Source organism: Rhinopithecus roxellana, chromosome 1, assembly GCF_007565055.1.
Source record: "Rhinopithecus roxellana isolate Shanxi Qingling chromosome 1, ASM756505v1, whole genome shotgun sequence".
Classification (NCBI taxonomy): Eukaryota; Metazoa; Chordata; class Mammalia; order Primates; family Cercopithecidae; genus Rhinopithecus; species Rhinopithecus roxellana.
The window spans coordinates 108,923,603-108,939,856 of record NC_044549.1 but is presented as its reverse complement, the minus strand read 5'-3'; the positions used below and the strand labels follow the sequence as shown (position 1 = coordinate 108,939,856).

The window sequence follows — 16,254 nt, the reverse complement described above, 5'->3', positions numbered from 1 at the left end:
TGCAAAGGCGTTATTTCATATCACATAAGTTCATATTCACAAATACTAAAGGTTAGGACTTTAACATATTTTTTTGTGAGACATACAGTAATTCAACCCACAACTTTAGGCATATGTTGCCATCAATTATATATTGAATTCAATATTGAATGTTATATATAATCATGTTTTGTTCAACTTATATGTGTCTTTATATATCAAAACATACCCACAAACACACACAGAGAGATATGGTTATATGCGTATTCGTAATTTTATCTTCCCACCATATCAAACTTTGACATCCATTTGTTGAACTCTGACTTGCTTCCCTTAATTCTATTATATATAACATTGCTCCCTTTGTTTGAATTGAAGCTACTGTAATTCTGACTGATTAACCTAGTGAAAGGCAGTTAGCAGAAAGGCCCCAATCTTCTTATTCTAATAGTAACAAAAAAGTGCCTTAACAATAACAATCTGTCAGTACAACTTCTAAATTATAATAAACAAAAATAGTATGGAACTCTTTTAGATTAGTAAAATCTACCTCCTTGTAATTTGTGGTAATTTCTAGTTTTAAAAAAATCAGGTGTTTGGTATTGATTAAAGAGGGAACAAAGCATAAAATCTAACCTGCAGTAACATGTCAAAATTTTGCAGTAAACTAACAATTCAGGGAATACAGCCACTCTAGTACACCCAAAAGAAATGTGAAACAACTGGGAAGCAGGACTACTGCAAAGCATGGCTAAATGACCTAAAATGCATTTTGGAGTAGAGCATATGTGTGTATAGTATAAGATAACAAATTAGCTATTTATAAATTAAAGATTCTGCATCATCCATAAACATTTATGGAGCACAGATCATTTACAAGTTCCACATACTAAGTTCTTACGTAAAACATTATACTAATTTTTAAAGTATATAACCTGTGTTAAGAACTTGTATATGTAGAAAGAGGGAGATATAAAGTAATATGTGCACATTACTTCAGTGATCAGCAAATTTGTACATTATTTCTATGTTTTCATGTGTGTCTCAAATATTGCTTTATTGATGTGAACAATAACTTAGTTTCACTGGTGATGTATAAAACATCAAAATCAAGAAGTACCAAACTATGCTAGGGTTTCTTATTTGCTTCTAATGCTATTTTGTGGGTGTTCAATACATCTTTGTGTGGTAAGAGGACAAGTCCTCTCAGAAGACAATACTCTCAGTCATTATCCTATGGAAATCTGAGTCAACATAGGAGCAGTGTCCTATTTCAAATTATGATTGATAGATGTTAGTCAATTTGCTTTCACTTTTACCATAACAAAAGTGCTATTTCTCTGCTTCACCTACTGGACCATGCCAGCTGGTTGGGAACCAAATCTCTAAAAGTAGCAATTAAAATAAAAATAGTTCAATCTGGAATAAGTAATAAAGCACAGCTTTGGAACACTGTGAAAATATATAAGTGATCATTAGCAACACCTGCAGCCTACTTCCCTTTGCTCATAATGACTCATTGACAATAATCTAGTGATAGCACAAAAGGCTGAAAAGTGGAAACAGAAAAACTTCAACTTTCTTAGTGATAATTAAGCTCAATTTATTCTAATTTCCTTTTATGCTAACTCATTTAATTTATATTTATATCAAACAGCATCAACATATCTATCCCCAAATTTTTCCATTATTCAACTAAAATACTCTATGTGTGATAGAAGAGGTATTTTTAAAAATCAATAAGTTACTTCTTAAATCAATGTCCTCATCTGTAAAATGAGGAAATATGTCTAGCCGAGGACTGCACAGAGAGTGCCACTCTTTAATCCCACACCCAAGGTGGACATTGATGATGAAAGTTTTTCTGGTAAGGATTATTCACAGCTTTTTCTACAAGGCTCTGATGCAGATTTTCTTGTTTCTTAAACCTATGGTCTGAAAGAATAGTTATCTTCTGCTCTTTTCATATATTGAATATACTATGCTATAACGGGGATAAGATCCTTGCAATGAGGATTGTCATTTAGAAAAAGAAACAATGGAAGAAACAGATCAGTAAGTGGTACATGGCAATGCAGAAATTCTCCAGGACCAGACATTGTGAAGATTCACTATCTTAGGGATGAGAATTTACAAGATTAGATCTGAGTCTGCTCTCGGGGTCCTTGACCAATATCCATTATGGCCCTTGTCTTGCCTCCTGTGATAGTCTCCGTTTTCTGTTATCTTGGTTGGATGTATTCATAATGAATGTTGGAAAATATATCTTATTTACAGTCCATTTTATGATAACGCAAGAGTGGCAAATATAGTTGTAAGTCCCAAAAACTTAAAATAATTTGAGTAGAGGCTTATAATTTCCTCAACAATACAATTATCTCAAAAACTTAGTTCTATTTACTTTCAGTCAGACTTGTAGCTGGTACAAACACTCATTTTTATCATAATCATGTCTTTGAATGTGATTATTATTTCATAATCTTGATGAATATTTTCACCGTGTATAGAATTCTAGAATGGCAGTTCTTTCCTTTCAGCAAATTAAAACCATAATCTGCTGATACCTGCCTTCCATTTGAACATTGAGCAGTCAGCTGTCAATGTAACAATTCAAAGTAATCTATAAACCACAGTTCTTGCTTTCACGATGTTTTCTTAAGATTTTTCTCACCTCTTTTTTCCCATTTTTTAAGAGATTTTGCAGTTTTACTGAATTGTAAAGTCAAACATTCATACTGATTTTCTTATTTAAACTGTACTTTACAGTAATAGTCAATGAGAAAAGTGTCTCCTTATAAAAAGATTCCAATTAATACATAGGAAATAATAATAGAATTATATTATATACATTTTGTAACTTCTAATCTGTGAATAGGTTGAAACACTGACTAGTTCCTGTTAATATTGTTATTTAACAGTTGATCCCAGTCCTTGGTAGATTTAAACAATCTTTTATTTTGCTCACAATTTTGTGTTGGAAATTCAGGAAGAACTTGGCTGGGCATTTCTCTCTTGGGGTCCCTCAGGCAATTGTAAGTAAAGGTCAGCCAAGGCTACAGTGATCTGAAGACTTAACTGGACTGAATATCCAGGATGGTTGGTTCTCATGGCTGAAAGTTGATGCTGGCTCTCAACTGAGAGCTCTAATGGGATTGACTGGAATATCTACAAGTGGATTATCCAGCATAGCAGTCTCAGAGTAATTAGACTTGTCATATCGCAGTTGGCTTCCCTTAGAGCAGGGTTCTCAACCTTGCAACTATCGACATCCTGTTGTAGGGAGTCTGTCCTGTGCATTGCAGGATGTTTAGCAGTATCCCTGCCTCTACCCACTAGATGGCAGTAGCACCGCCCTTCCCATTGTGTCCAGACTTGACTAAATGTCCCCGAAATGGGAGGGAGGATTAAATCGCCCCAGAAAGGAAATGATTGCCCTAGTGAGCATCCAAAAAGAGCCAGGGGACCTGCATAATTTTTCTCTGATCTAGCTTCAAAAGTCTCACAGCATTATTTCCACTGTATTCTACTGGTTACAAGAAAATTACTAGAGTAAATTGAGATTTGAGGAGAATCTCTTAGTGGTGGAGTGTCAAAAAAGGTTAAACATGTTTTAAAATACCTGCAAATGGCCAATGACATCAAAAAATGAAGAAAATACATGTGAATCTGATAAAACCTCTAGTTCTAACCAGAAATTTATAGAGAATACAGAGATTATACTAAATAATACACAGGGGTTAATGAGCAAAATCCAATTGATCCAGGTGTTGGGAAAATCTAAAAGTTTGAAGACCAAGTTTATTCAACAAATAAAATTCCAGTCTAAAATGATTCAGGAAAAGCCTCAATCTTTTAAAGATTAAAGCAGACTGAAGACACATGTCAACCATTACAATGCATATATTTTACCTGAATTATGATTTAAACATTGTAAGGAAAAGTTATGAGAAAACTAGAGAATTTGAATACCGAGTGAATATTTGATAATATTAAGAAATATTGTTAGATGTTTTCCTATGATACTGTTATTGAGATTTTTTTTTTTTAAGAAAAAGATTTATGTTACTTTGGAAACATATTCTGAAATAATTGAGGCTGAAATAATATGATGTTGGAATTTGTTTCAAAATAATACAGGGCTTGAGGAACGGGATCAGGCATTTCTAATTTCTAAAATTCATATTTGGAAGATTGTCACAACTTTGTTCACTTTTAGTCACTTTTACCAAATTGATATATATATATATATGTATATATAAATATATGTAAAATTTTATTCAAGTTATAAAATATACTCCCATGATAAATATTTTTGACAATAGAGTACTCTTTTAGGGAAAAATAGCAATAACTTAAAACATAGAGAAAACCAACATTAAATTTTTCTATGCTTCTTTTTGGTCATGTTTCTATTCATAGACATAATGGAAACATAGTTCAGATCACATTGTATTTACCAATTTCTCTGTCAAAATCATATAGCGTTCATTTTCCTATATTATTTAAATTTCTCCAATATTTCTCTGACAATACAATTTTAATTGTGGATATATAAGTCCTGCACAAACAGGTTAAATCCAAAGTTTTTTCTGAATATTTAAAACGTATATTGTAAATGAGAACTTATTTTCTCACTGTGTCTACTCATGGGTTATGAATAGAATATATGTAAAAATACTTTTTAAATCTCAAATCATTTATTTTAGAAGTTTTTAATTGTTTCTCTTGGATTTTCCATGTATAATTTGTATTTTTTTTCCCATTTTTCCAATGGTATCTCTTACTTCTACTTCTTTTCTTTTTATGCTGGCAACATTTTCAACACATCATTAAATAATAATGGTCCTGACAATCGTATTTTAAAAAAATATGTTCTCCAAAATTTAAAAAATCAATATCAGATAATATGAGTGCTTCCAAATCCAGGATGCCATTTCAGTTTTGTTCAGTCCTCAGAAGATACAGATTCACAGAAGTCTCTGGTGCAAAATAACACCAAGAATTCTGGCATAACAATGGGTCGTCTCTGTTCATAGGATCAGATTTCATTCAGTGGCAATATTCAGGTCAATTCTAAGAGAACTGGAGATTGATCCAAAGGCTTTAAGTTCAGAAAGTTTTGGGGAGTTTAATCTAATGATTGCTATTACCGATGTAAAGACGGAGAGCTGAGATGAATTCAGAGACTGAGCTCAAAGCCTTTCAGGATACTGAAAACTATCAAAACCCACAACACAACTCCAAGATTTGTAAATGATGGACATTTGAAAACAGTTTCTTATCCTGAGGTCAGATGGCAAAGAGAAAAACAATTACGGGCTGGGCGTGGTGGCTCACTCCTGTAATCCCGGCACTTTGGGAGGCCTCACTCGAGGTCAGGAGTTCAAGACCAGCCTGACCAACATGGTGAAACCCCATCTCAACTAAAAATAAAAAAATTAGCTGGGCGTGGTGGCACACCCCTGTAGTCCCAGCTTACTCGGGAGGCTGAGACAGGAGGATCACTTTAACCCAGGAGGCGGAGGTCACAGTGAGCCAAGATCATGCTACTGTGCTCCAACCTGGGCAACAGAGCAAGACTCCATCTCAAAAAAAAAAAAAAAAAAAAATGCTGTAAAAAAATTATAAACTCTGAAGAAGCACAACTATGGCTCACAAATTAGTGATTCTGAACGTTGAGGTAAGTAGCCAGCAACGAGCACATATTATAGAGACAGATGACACTTTTGCACAACATTAAAGGAAAAAGAACAGTTGTCACATATTTTTTCATTAGTCAAAGAAATGCTTTCATGTTAGTAAAAAACAAAAAAACAAAAAAGTTCTGACCAGCCATTTTTGACTGCCAGATATCTGATAAATTGAATACTAAACAAAGTACCATATTTAAATTTATTTTATACAGAACAGAAGCTAAAAGCAGAAATCATAAAAGCTGTTACACCTACTCAGCTCTATTCCATGTTGGAAAAACTGAACAAGAGAAATAATTATATACACTATCTCTTCTGGAAAAGCTGGATTGGGTTTTGTTCTGTATCAATAGGTGAGTTCTCAGTCTTCCCACCTTTTTTCTTTTTTTCTTTTTTATCATGTCCTACGACCTAATGCCAGAAAGAAAAAATAATTTTAGCCTGATTATGAAAGCTCATATAATTAGTAAACTCTCAGTAACTGAAAGTGTGTGGATAGGGTATGGATGACGATGACTAGCAACTTTGTTTAGAGGGAATTCAAACATCAGGAGGCTGATTGGGTTTTATGACCTGTAGTGTGAGATCCAATGCTGAGTTTCTTTTATTCTTTAAAATCATAAAGTAAATTTTCCTTATGTCTTACCATGTTCCAGTTATCAATAAAGAGTAACAAATGACACCAAAACTTACTGATGTAAAACAATAATTTTATTATACTTGTGAATTCTGTGGACGAGGTAATTTAAACATGGCATAGGGGACATGGCTTTGATCTTCTGCTCCACAATTTCAGGTCTCGATAAAACAAAAACAAGATTAATAATATTCTCTGATCACAATGCAAGGAAATAGAAACTGAAACAAAATAAATAATCAAATCGCCATCCAAAATGTCTACAATTTAAAAACTCTCTGTGAAACAACACCGAGAGAAAAAGAGAAAAAAGCCATGAAGTTACAGAATTTTTAGAACATACATTTTATGAAAATACTATATATCAAAATATATAATATAATTAAAGCAATGATTTAAAGAAAATATACAGCCTTACATAATTATTTTTATTAAAATGATGATATTTTCTAACACAAAAGTTTGAAAATGAACTTTAAATTAAGCAAAAGAAAGGACAAAGAGCAAAATTATACAAATAAAAGCAGAAATTAATCAGGTAGAAATTAGTAAAATAATAAAAATAGTGATGGCTTATAAAAATATCCAGCAAAGTAAACAACTAGCTAACTTAATTTGAAAAAAAAAAAAAAAAGTGAGAGCAAGCACAAATATACAAAATAAGAGGTAATGAGTGGGAAATGATCATTGAAACACATGCATCATCACTAATACACATGTATTGTACATAAGTATGAGTATTTTTAAAATTCAAAATCTGAAACACTTCTGGTCTCAAACATTTTAGATAAGGGATACTCAAGTTGTAGCCAATTCATTGTTGACTGAAACATTGTTAAGTGATGCATGACTCTACTCAACTTTGCTGTAAAAGTGCTGTGTTAGTCCATTTGGGCTGTCTATCATAACAAAATACCATAAACTAGGTACATTATAAACAAACAAATTTATTTCCCACTGGAGAAATAAATTTCCCAATGACTACAGAATTTGTAAATTAATTTGAGCTCAAGATAAACCATTAAAAATAGTAGAAACTGGATTCTGGAGACCGGAAAGTCCAAGGTCAAGGTAGGGTTGGTGTACGGGAAAGGCTTGCTTTCTGTTTCCTGGATGACACCTTTTCCGTGTATTCTTACAAGTGGAAATAACAAGGGTCTTACTCGGATCTGTTTCATAAGGCCACTAATTTTATCTATAAGGCCTCCACCTTAATCACCTCCTAAAGGCCCTGTCTCCTAATACCATCGTCTTGGGGTTTGGAATTTTAACATGCTAACTGGAGGGGAGCACAAACATTTAGACTATGGCAAGTTCAAAAGCAGTCATTGAAAGCATGTAAAGGATAAACATGGCTGAGTCCAGTAAAAACTTAAAAATAAAGTGCTCTTTAAGTATAGGCACTAAAAATTTAATTTCTTAATAAAGCTTTTTATATGTCCCAAAATATTATTATTATTATTTCGATTTTTTCCAACCATTTAAAAATGGAAAAATCTCCTCTTGTGTTATCAAAAAATAGACAGTGAGCTATAGTTTACCAACCTCTGGCTTAACCATTTGGTGATTATTATTGCTGGATGGTAGACATCTGTTTCCTGTTAGATGAAAGACGAGAGAATCTAGTTTTTAGTCTTTTTGATCATTTATTTTGAACTCAAATTAATTTACAAATTCTGTAGCCATTGGGAAGAACAAATTTTTGATGCGTGTAAAATCTGTTATAATGTTTGTATTCGCTTTGACCTGCCTGTGACTGAAATTGTAGAACTGAAGCTATATGTTCTCTCTGCATCTGTTTGTCTCTCTGTATATCATTGTCTATACTCAAGCAATGCTTTACCTCTCATGGTTTTCTTACCTCTGAAAGCTTTTAATAAACTATACTGTCTTATGTTTTACATGTAAGAACACTGATTGGATTGCTTTATGGAGAAAAATAAGCACTTAGATAAATAAATACTTTTTTAAATTCCCAGAAAATAAGAAAATTCTACTATTTTAAATGAATTAAACATTTAAAATAATCTCTCTTACAGAAATTTCTAGCACCGAAACATTTTGGAAAGTGAGACTAGTTTAAATTTTTAAATTTAAAAGTAAACACCTAGAAGGAGGCAGAGCAAGAACCCTTCAGTGATTATCTCCCCCGGAAAGAACACCACATTGAACAACTATCCACACAAGAAAGCACTTTCATAAGAACCAAAAATCAGGTGGATGGTGATCATAATACCTGGTTTTAACATCATATCAGGGAAGGAGGCACTGAAGAGGGTAGGAAAAAATAGTCTTGAATTGTCGACACCATCCCTCCCCAGTTTCCTGCAGCAGTCACATGGTGCAGAGAGAGAATCTGTGTTTGGGGAAGGGAGAGGGCAGTGATTGTGGACCTTGAATTGAAACTCAGTGCTGCCTGTCACAGTGGAAAGCAACACAAGGTAGAATTCAGCTGGCATCCATGGAGGGAACATTTAGACCAGCCCTAACCAGATGGAAATCATCCGTCCCAGTGGTCAGAACCTGAATTCCAGGAAGCCTTTCCACCACGGGCTAAAGTGCTCTGGGGTTCCAAATCAACTAGAAAGGCAGTCTAAGCCACAAGAACTGCAATTCTGGGCAAGTCCTGGTGCTATGCTGGGCTCAGAGCCAGTGGACTTGGGGTACATGTGACCTAGTGAAACACCAGATGTTGTGGCCGAATGAGTGTTTGCATCACCTCCTCACTAACCCCAGGCAATACAGCTAGCAGATCTGGGAAAGACTCCCTCACTTAGCTTGAGGAAAGGAGAGAGGAGAGTAAAGAGGACTTTGTCTTGCAATCTGGTTACCAGCCTATCCACAGTGGTGTAAGGCACCAAGCCTGATGCCCCCATTCCAGGCCCTAGCCCTCCAAACAACATTTCTAGACACAATTGGCCGGAAGAGAATCCACTGACTTGAAGGGAAGGATCCAGTTTTGGCAAGATTCATTACCTGTTGACTAAAGAGACCCTGAGTCTTGAATAAAAGTCAGCAATAGCCAGGCAGTACTACCATGGGCCTTGGGTGAGACCCAGTTCTGTGCTGGCTTCAGGTGTGACCCAGCACATTCGCAGCTGTGGTGGCCACAGAAAAAGAATCCTGCTTGTGAATGGGAGAGGGAAAGGGAAAGGAGACTTTTGTCTTGCAGCTTGGGTAAGAGTTTGGCCACAGTAAGGTAGAGAACCCAGAAGACTCCTGGGGCTCCCAATTCCATGCCTTGGCTCCGAGATGGTCACTTTCTGGACCCACCTAGAGGTGGAGGCTAGAGGGGAGCTCACTGCCCTGAAAGGAGAGAGCCAGGTCGAGCAGCATTTATCACAAGCTGACTGAAAAGCCCTTGGGTCTTGAGTGAACCACAATCGTTAAATGTTTATTATCTACAGATAACAAATAACCTGTTGTAGATATATATTCTAACGTGTGCCTGAAGGCTCTCCTATAAATTACAGACCCAAGTTTTTGTCTTCACACAGGGCAGTCTGAGAGCCTCATAGAATGGACTGTACAAGATACAGTAAGCTCCCCATCTGCAGTTTCACTTTCCATGGTTTTGGTTACCTATGGTCCATCATAATCCAAAAATATTAAAAGGAAAATCTCAGAAATAAACAATTTGTAAATTTTAAATTGTGCACCATTCTGAGTAATGTGATGAAATTTCATACCATCCACCTCTGTCGAGGCCTGGACATGAATCACCCGCTTGCTCATGCTCAATGTATCTATGCAGTAGATACTACCAACCAGTTAGTCACTTAGTAGCAATCTTTGTTTAGCAGATTAACTGTTGTGGCATAGCAGTGCTTCTGTTCAAATAACCCCCATTTTACTTAGTAATGAAGCCAAAGTGCAAGAGTAGTGATGCTGGCAATTTGGATACGCAAAAGGAAAGCAGTAAATTGCTTCCTTTCAGTGAAAAAGTGACAGTTCTCCACTAAATTAGGAAAAAAACGTAGTGTGTATAAGGTTTGATATTTTTCATGGCTCTAGGCATCAACTGGATGTCTTGGAATGGCCCTTGAGGATAAGGGAGGACTATTGTACTCCAAGTGATACTTCAAAGAATAGACTGTTGGGCACAAACTCTTGAGCTGACATTACTTAGATAACTTTCAGACCATACCATTGACTGAGTCAGGATTTCCAGAACTCTTTTTAGTATAGAGGTGAAAGACTTCATAAAATCAGAACACTGAACCAAATTTAGCAATCAAGAATTAATTAAATAGCACAGCGGTCCCCAAACTTTGTGGCACCAGGGACCAGTTTTGTGGAAGACAATTTTTTGATGGATTAGGGGAAAGGTGGAGGGATGGTTTTGGGCTGAAACTGTTTCAGTTCAGATCATCAGGCATTAGTTAGATTTTCATAAGCAATGCAACCTAGATCCCTCACATGTGTAGTTCACAATAGTGTTTGTGCTCCTATGATAATCTAATGTTGCTGCTGATCTAACAGGAGGCAGAGTTCAGGTGGTAATGCTTGCTTGCCTGCTGCTCATCATTCTGCTGTGTGGCCTGGTTCATAGCTGGTCACAAGGTGGCCTAGGGTTAGGGATGCCTGAAACAGCACTCATCGAACTGATTAGAAAAAAGATTTTTTTTCTAGTTATTTGTTTGAAATATCGTTGGTGCCATTTTAATGCTCTATTTTTTATGGCTATATAAGGAAATCCTATCTATTCTTGAATGACCTCTAATGTTTAAATTAATAGATTGCTTTCTAAATAGAAATGAAACATTTTAAACTTATGTCTGCTTCTGAGCAAAACCCAGAATTCAGAAACTTTTACTAGATACCCTTTGTTCGTCACGACAATAGAGTCATTTATATGGATTTTGTGAACGGAAGTTCTCTACATCAGAATTTGAGGGAAAGAGACTTTGTGACAGTGAAGAGTTTGCAAAGTGGGGAGATACAGCCTTCAGTATAAAATGAAGATGCATTCCAGAGAACAAACAGAAGGTTTGGGTTTTTTTTTTTTTTTTTTTTTTTTTATTGCTTTTTGTAGAGCAATTTACAAAAAAAATTGTTTGGGGGTCTTACTATGTTGTCCCAGCTGGCCTCAGACTCCTGGTCTCAACCCATCTTCCTGCCTCAACATCCCAAATTGGTGGTATTACAGGCACAAGTCACTGTTCCTGGCCAGGGTTTGGATTTTACAGCAAAAACTCTCATTCAGGTTCCCAATCAGGTTCATTTATGCAAATAAAGGATTCAAGTTTACTTAGTTGTAATTGTCAATATAGCTGAGTTCTGATTGTGCAATTCAGTCCAGCTCTAACTGATTGATACAGCGGAGCTCTGAAAACTCCCAGATTTAAAGGGATGCAGGTTTAGGGGGAAGTCAGAGTGTGTGTGTGTCCTGTAGTCAGCAAATGGCTGCTTGGCTCTATTTTAAATTTAGGCCTAGTTAGCTACTTGGAATCCATCTTGAGAGATTTGATCTTTCAAGCTCACTTTCGTTCACAGATTCAAATAGAATCTTCCCTCCTTTTTATCCAAAATATGATTGCGCAAATTTCTTATGTAACCAAGACCTTACTTTTGATGGCATATTTGAGACAAATTCTCATTCAATCAGTTATGATGAAACAATATTAAAGAACAAAGTTGACTTTATACACAGATGTATGGCTTAAAAAGACCTCTTATGAAAACTGACATGATACCTGACTAATGCATTCCCAGTCTTATACATAGTAAGGAAGGTTATCTCTTACCAGGCTGGTAGATTTAGCAAATCTTGGGAGCCTCACAGGATGGAAATTCCTCTAAATGGTAGAGGTTACAGGTTAAGTTCGGTGGAGAAAGTTTTTGGGGGTTTGTTTTACTAGCCTTGTCATACCTGCAATACCAAAAATAGAGGCTTTTAAAAGTCCTATCTGAAATTTCTTATGGAAACTTTCAAACAAATGTTAATTCTGTAGCTTTAGTGGTTGCTTGATACCGTATGCCTCTATTTTTGCAAAGCAACTCAAGGATGCCTTTTATGTTTAGTTATTATTCTTGCTTCACTTATGTGAACCATTATCACAAACCTGAATGGAACAAGCCTCTTTGTGAATAAGAATAACCTTGAGAAAGAGAGAGATTATTTATGATCATAAGGGGAGTAGGGTGACTGCCAGGAAGAATTGTGGATAAGTTTTTAAATGTCACAAAAGAAATGACTACATGTCCTTTCATTGGGATGCCGGACATTGTGTAACCAGTCCTCTGGGAATTATGTAATTCCATGATTTGTGCATGTTTGGTTATCTTTAGATGGGTGTCACTTGTTTCCTGCTCATAGTAATGCAAATGGTTCATTTTCATGGAAAAGTAAATGAATTATGACAAGTAAAAATATCTATATATAGATATATTTAACATATGCAATAAATTTAACATATATATACAAATTTAACATACATATTAAATGCACTATATTAGATGTGTAACATATAATAAGATATCTATAGCATATAGATATCCTATATATTAAGATACATATCTTAATATGTAATAATCAATCTAGATTAACATATATTTTAATATATTATACATCTACTATAGATATATATTTTATATAATATATAAATAAATATTCAATAGGTAATCTTTTATCTTTTATCAGAAGTCTTTCTTCAAAAGACACAACAGAAAAAGTGTTACAATTATAATTTTGGAACATATTAGTGCAACACATATGACTGATGATGATTGCATCCAGAATATAATATATAAAGAACCACTATGAAGCCCTAAGTAAACAACAGCCTCAAAGGTCATTTTATTTATTAAGTATTTGATGTATAACAACATTACTCCCAAACTCAGCAGCTATAAAACAGTAAATATTCATTATCTCACAGATTCTATGGATCAGAAATTCAGGTGGGTACCTCTGACCCAGGGTCTCTCACAAAGCTGCCATCAAGGTGTCAGGAGATGCTGTAGTCTCCTTTGCAGGCTCTGCTAGGGGAAGATCCCCTGTCATGTTATCTCATATGGTGGTTGACAGAATTTAGTTCTTGCCAGCCTATTGAACTGAGAGCCTCAATTCCTTGCAGCTATTGGCCAGAGCCCTCCCTCAGTTTCTTATCGTGTGGGCCTCTCCATATGGTAGCTCAAAACATGAGTCCTGGATTCTCACAATTTGAGTCCATGAAAGGGTGAGAGAGAGGAAACTGAAGCCATAGTCTCCTGATAACCTAATCTCAGAAATGATATCTCATCATTTTCTGCCATGCTCTGTTTCTTACATGCAAATCACTAGGTCTAAGTCCTCACTCAAAGGAAAGAGGTTACACAAGGAGGCAAAGATCACTGGGGTCCATGTTAAGATCACTGGGATCCCAATCAAGAGAAGAAACTTATAGAACAAGAAACACAGAGTACATAAACCTATTAAAAGTGTTCAACCTTCTTAATAATAAAGAAAATGCAAACTAAGACCACAGTTTCACAATCAGTAGATTCATTTTTAAAAGTAAAAGTCTGAAAATACTAAATGTTAGCAAGAATTTGCAGAAATGAGGAAGTGATGGGAATGTAAATGGATACTACCTTAGAAAGTAATTTCTCATCACTTAGTAAAATTCCACTGACTTATAATCTGACTCAATAATTCTTCTCCCACGTATATAGTCTAGAGAAATTGCACGTGAACATCAGATGTTCAAAATGTTCTTAAACACATTGTTCATAATAACAAAAAAACAATTAGAAGCTTAAATAAATAAATAAATAAATAAATAAATAAGTGATGGCAGATTACTACAACAGAGTACAGTACTCAATAGCTGCATATATCAATAAATATTTGTGAGGAAAGCAAGTCACAGAAAAGAAGTATAGTATGATCTAATATAAATGTTCAAAAAAGGAAAAGCTAAGTAATATCTACTTTAGGAATGAATTTTCAGTATATATGGCTACACTATAAAGAAAAACAAATGAATGCAATTATACAAAGTTCAAACTACTAGTTCCATGTGTGTGGGAGGAAAGGAGATGTTATGGAAATAGGTTCATAAGAGGCTTTAGCTTTTTCTTCAGCTGAATGATACATACATGAGTATTCATTTTTTTTGTTATTGCTTCTAAACCACACACTTACATCATATACATTTTCAATGACATGTTTTGCATTTTTAACTAAAATTGATGAATTTCTTTGACATTATGAAGAGTACTGTATATGTCACAGCATCCAGTAAGGATTAACCAAAGCAAGTCATGACTGCATTATACTAATGGAAAAGCATCTCTATAAGGACTTTCTTATAAGGACCCATCAAAGATTGATTCAATAACTATTTGTATTTTCATGAATGAGTTCCCTGAATATAATGGGAATATCCTATATTATAGTCACCCTTATTGCTCTTCTTCAACTGTTTTTAATATGTTAAATATATCTTTTGTTAAGGAGCGTATACTCTCCTTTTATGTTTTCCAAACTACTTTCTCTAAAGAAGAGACTAAGTAATCAAAGCAATATGATTATCTGAATTTAAGATCACACCAACGAACCCCACTTCAGTTCTCTCAGTAGTATCCAGTATTTTTAAATAATTAATTTACAAGAAACAAAAAAGGAATGACAGGATTCAAATACATAAACACTTAAATGAAACAAAGGAATTCTTCAAGACGTGTTATACACATACTATTTGTTCAAATAAATTAGTTTGTGTTAAAATCAAAATCTTGAAAATAATACAGTTCCAGAGCAAATATTATTAAGTCAGTTACATAAACAAGCACCATGTTTACCTTAGCAAAACATTAGGTCTAAATTATTTGCCTCCAGTGAGCCCTGAAAAGGGCTTCTATTTGTGGTTTGAATACAAGAAACTTAGAAATGCTAATCATTCCATCTGGAAATTAAAATCATAAACTGCTAGATTACTGAGTGTTTTCAATGAACTCTAACATGCAGAATAGTAAAGACAGGAATTTGTTTTGATGAAAATGATTAGAATTCTTTAAAAACATTTTTAATACTGAGGTTGGTTAAATCAAACATGATGCAGTATAATTTAGAAATACATCAATCTTCATTATAAAACAGAATGAAGCTAAATTAATTGAATGATGTTACTAAACATAGGAATTTAATTTTTTCACACGTTTGTAAACTTAAAAATGAAGAAACACCAATACAATGAACTTGTTTTCCTTTAAAAACACATTTCTAAATTTATAGCTTTCCTACTGCTTAAGATTGATAAGCAGTAAAACATGGAGTGCATTATGTAGAGACTTTTTACTATTTTAGTAAAATATTACGTACTCCAAACTCTTGTATTAATCAACCAAATGATTGTTCAGGTTTCATGTAGAACTATGATCAACTTTCTAAATGAGTGCAGTGCAAAGCATTTGACTTTCAAAGTTTTTTAACCATTTGATAACTACTTAAAATCTTAAATGGAATTATCTCCAATATCATGTATGTATTGGAGAACATGAAAAAGACATCTTATTCTTTTATATATAATAAGGTTGGGACTTGAGGGGTGAACAAGACTTAACTGATCCCTTTGCTTAAAGATCACAGTGTATTAGGAAGAAAAAAAGACATATCATCAGACAATTACTTATAATTGTGGTTGCAACTGAGAAAGAATAAAGTTGTTCCATACTGTATAAAACTATAATTGATGATGCCCAACTTAATCTGGGGAATCCCAGGAGGAAGCTCAGAATAAATAAGCAGAGACAATAAAGGAAAAGGGGATGTCATGGAGAGGGGGAATGTCTCAGGTGGGAAGTATCATGACCTTTCAGGAACTTGGAAGACAGCCCTATGATTGGGACACCGAAATATGGAAGAGGGGAATAAAAGGAGGAGTTGGGGAAAGGTAAAAGAGTTTTCCTTTTTCCATTTTCAATCACTATCCTGGTGAGATGCAGGTTACCTTTCCCTTA

The 16,254-nt window shown here is 34.6% G+C and overlaps 1 long non-coding RNA gene across 1 annotated transcript in view; it reads left to right on the top strand.

The window, feature by feature from the left end:
* LOC115897738 overlaps positions 1 to 16,254 on the top strand; it is an 80,740-nt gene that overhangs the window by 22,287 nt on the left and 42,199 nt on the right. The window contains exon 3 of the long non-coding RNA XR_004057516.1: positions 5,885 to 6,025. This is a non-coding gene — a long non-coding RNA (uncharacterized LOC115897738). The remainder of the gene's footprint in view (positions 1 to 5,884; positions 6,026 to 16,254) is intronic.